General features: G+C 30.6%; 1 long non-coding RNA gene across 1 annotated transcript in view; it reads left to right on the top strand.

The window, feature by feature from the left end:
* LOC106678757 (uncharacterized) overlaps positions 1-3,680 on the top strand; it is a 107,092-nt gene extending 103,412 nt beyond the window's left edge. Inside the window, exon 3 of the long non-coding RNA XR_001342820.3 lies at positions 636-3,680. This is a non-coding gene — a long non-coding RNA (uncharacterized lncRNA). The remainder of the gene's footprint in view (positions 1-635) is intronic.
* The last annotated feature ends 536 nt before the right edge of the window (positions 3,681-4,216 follow it).

Here is a 4,216-nt window from a genome sequence, read left to right as displayed (position 1 = left end):
ACATATATATATATATATGTATGTATATATATATTATAAGTTTAAGAAACAATTATTTTACTAGTATGCACACTCACATTTTCTAACGAATAGTTATTTATTTAGTAATTTCCAGTTGCTGTGAATAAATATACTGCATTTTAAGATATTAAAAATAAGAAAATTAAAGAATTTATTGCATGTAACAGTCTTAAAATCAAGAACAACGTTTCCTGATTTATAAAAATATACATTAAATAAATATAAAAATAACGAAAACGTGTTTTTGAACATATCGCGTTCTTCAAGCGAGAAGAATTGAACTTTTCTTTTTGGCAACACCCGGACGGCTTCCCAAGGATTGCGGACCAGCCATAACCAGAAACGCAGTTTCAGGACTCATTTCATAAAAATCCCCACGAAATAAATATTAACTACACAGTTGCGAATCGAACCCGCACCGTTCTATGTTCTCTGACACAATCTCAGTAACGCACAGGACCATTAAAGCATTCTACGTGGGCGTTGATAATATCCTGTAAAATCCCCCTGTTCCCTACATTTATATCCAAAAATATGAGATAGCCACTATTTTTTTTTAATTTCATAGTTTTTCGATATTTTATTAATCCATGTTTTGTTTTTATCTGTTTCAGATTTCAGAAAAAAACATCTGAAAATTCTCTATGTACTGAATTTGATTCCCGCCCACTATTAAATTGTATGAAAAATTATGAGTCTATTTTGATAATTATTTTAATGTAAAAATACCTGATAGAGATGGGACCTCCACCAGCCATATTCAACAGAAACTAGGATAAGGAAAAAGGCTACGGTAATGAAAATATCTGTTTTCTGGAGCTCAAATATACAACCTAGTACCCAGAGGCTGGAATATAACTCTGTATGTCAGTCTATCGCGAATGACAGAAGGTTCTTAGTCATGGAAATGTATTTTTAGAAAAGAGCGACGAGAAAATCCTAACGTGAAAGAATAAAATTTGAAAAATAAGAAAGCTGTTGGAGGTAGAAAATAACATAATTTCAATCACAGAAGAAAAAAGATGTTGGTTTAGACATGTCAATAGAATGTCGGTAAAAAAACAACCACAGATAACTATTATAGATATAAGAGTGCGAAGTGAGAGAAAGTAGAAAAAAAAAAAGACCAAGAATAAAATGGAAAGATGTGGTGGAAGAATGTTTGGCAGAGAAAGATGTATGGGAAGAACAAGGGAATGGAAAAAAAAAAATTAAAATAAATTTAAGTCAAGGAGAACCCCATTGCTGGAAAATTCCTTTAAAAAATAAATAGAAAATATTTCAGTATCGATAAAAAAGAAATAAAGAAAACTTTTATGTTGTCCAAAGTATAACAGCAATAAAACTCCGAATATAAGGTTCAACTATTCACCTATGTTTTAATAATTTGATCTCACCATCCTGGCGGTAACATACTTAAGCTTTAAACGCAAAACTTTCTTATTTTTATTTATTTTTTTTTTATTACTGTATCAAATAAATATACAAGTAAATGTGATGTGAGTTATATTATTACAATCACATGATACAGAGTTGTGAAGAATCCACCCATTGGTAGAATTGTAATAACATTTCTAAAGCAGAATGTCTAGAAGTTATCTTCTTTTCCGACGCCTAGGAGGATTATCAGGTATTGAAGAGGAAGCTAGGTTAGAAAAAAGCATGTCATGGTGGTTAGGGAGTTTATCACGGAAGGATTAATATCTGGTTCTGCCCAAATCGGCAACATATGGAACACTAAGGTCCTTATGGACGATTTTATTTGTGAAAAAGTAAATATAATTAAGGATTATATGAAGGATTTTGGAATGTAAGGATTGGATACGAGGGGAATTAGATGGTTTTTAGTGGAGCCCCACAGTTCAACTCAGCACTGAAAACTGATTAATTTACTAATTCAAAACAAACAGAATAGTTCAATTTGATTTAAATCTTAATACCTCGATTAATAGAAAAGATCATTTAATCATAATTACTTGAAGACCCTGATAAACAACATTCTTAGCAGTTGATGCTTTTAAGAATTAATGAATAAAATAAACTTTGTTCCAACGTGAGTTTAGACTAGTACCATACTAAGGGTTCGTGTGTTGTGTAGTTTTCTGTTCTAAAACTTATATTTGTCATCTGTAATCTCCGATATAAAAATAATTTATAAATAAATAAAATTTTCATGAAAGTAATTTTGAGACGTGGGCATAATACGGCTTACCTAAAATGTTATAACCCGAAAAAAAATCTCTACGACTAGTAGTTGAAAGTTTTTATTTTATTTTCATCAGCGATTCCCGAAACCATATTAGAAAATTTACTTTGGTTTTTACACACAAGAGTCACAGCTCGTAGTCTCATATCAGCTCTTGTTTAGTGATTATTGTGCCGACTTGACTATGAAAGCTAAAAAAAGAAGTGAATTATGTTAAAAATAAATAAAATAAAGATATTCAGTTTTAGATAATACAATTAACAGGAGAGTTGTAGATGTGACAGCAGCCACTGAAAAATAAGTCGCAACTATACTGCAATACGGATCAAATTCCGCAATGCAAACATACCAATCTACTAACATTTCTGAAAATTCTTAGTTATTTCGATTTGTTGAAAATGAAATAGCGATTTTTCATGTTGTTGAGAAGTTGTTGAAGGTGCAACAGGTAAAAGTATATTTATTCCGTGACTTCACATTAAAAATATTTCAAAATACTATGAGGAGTCTGTGTAGCCGTACTGTGGGAAAATCACCAGTTTATTGTAGAGATTTGAAATTTCTAGTTATTGAATTTTGCTATCATTAGTTAGGAAGACGTAACCAACTACTATTTCATGTCTTGAGATGTCCAAAAAAAAAAAAAAAAATGAAATAAGTAAATGTTTCCTATTCTCTGTGAAGTTGACTATACACTATGAGATAACTCGTGGTTTGCGTTTTTGCCTCGGCCTAAGCCTTCTATGGTTTATCTCGTTGTTTTACAAATACTTGTTAACACTATATTTATATAAAACTAATAACCCCATATTTCACAATATATACGAATTTCACCTCCTTAGTTGCACAAATATACCAAGTAAACAAAACCACGAGATAACACGTTGTAGGGGTCGCAAACAAGTTATAGGGGTCGGAAACAAGTTATTTGCAAGGGGGAAGTAGTCACATCTTTACATAGTACAAGAGCCAAAGAGGAGAAAAATGTCAGTTGGTTTTGTCCAATCTTTTATTACTTTATTCAAAGCTATTTATAATTATTAGTTAAAATTGATGAGTCTGCCAATTACAGTTAGAGTCTACGAATATAAACGTTAGAAACTACTTTATAGTACATAAAACTATCTTTAATTTGATTACTAAAGGACATCTGTACGTCCAATGCTTCCTCAGATATAGTTTTTCATAAATAAAAAAATAATTCCGAACAACTAGATATCAATATTTTGTGAATTTATCTTGGAAAATATCATAAAATCTACTACTCCTACGAAGATAATCGTCACAAACTACTTTATAACACATTTAACTAGCTTTAATTTGAGTGCAAATAGATATCTTTACGTCCCATGGTTCCTTAGATAAAGATTTCCCACAATAAATTCACCAACTACTAATTATTCAGAACATTATTTATGAAATGTTGTTTTTAAAAAAACTGTATCTCGGGAATTGTTAATACTAGGTCTCATATTTTAGAACATTTACTTTACTTTAAAGGCTCTACTAGGTCTCATATTTTAGAACATTTACTTTACTTTAAATGATTCTATTACGTTTCCCAGTGTTGAAGGTAGTTTCAAAGACATGAAGTTCCGAATGAAAAACTAATTTTTTTTTAAACATTTTTAAATAGCCGCCAATTTGTATTTCCCCTAACAACACTCGGCATACTGATCAATTTTGACTAGTAGTTATACTTAATTTTCATTAAGGTAATCTAAAATTGGGGTAAATAACAGATTTTCCACTTTTCCACCGGAGTTTTGTATAATCAGGACTAGGACTCCTAAATCCTTTGGCATTACTAGTAGACCAAGTAGTGGTCCACTTTGGCCTTTTTTCAACCAATAAAATAACCTGTTTCCCTCTCATATACTAGTATATTTATTCATTGCTTAAGCAGACATTAATTCTAATGTAGCAAAAATACGTACCCTATAAATAAATGAATAAATTAATGATTTTAACCAGCGTGTTGTTTATAAC

The sequence above is a fragment of the Halyomorpha halys genome, unplaced genomic scaffold (genome assembly GCF_000696795.3).
Source record: "Halyomorpha halys isolate HHAL.00 unplaced genomic scaffold, Hhal_1.1 Scaffold158.1, whole genome shotgun sequence".
In the NCBI taxonomy this organism is placed as follows: Eukaryota; Metazoa; Arthropoda; class Insecta; order Hemiptera; family Pentatomidae; genus Halyomorpha; species Halyomorpha halys.
The sequence above is the reverse complement of the archived record's forward strand: the minus strand, read 5'-3'. Positions and strand labels throughout refer to the sequence as shown.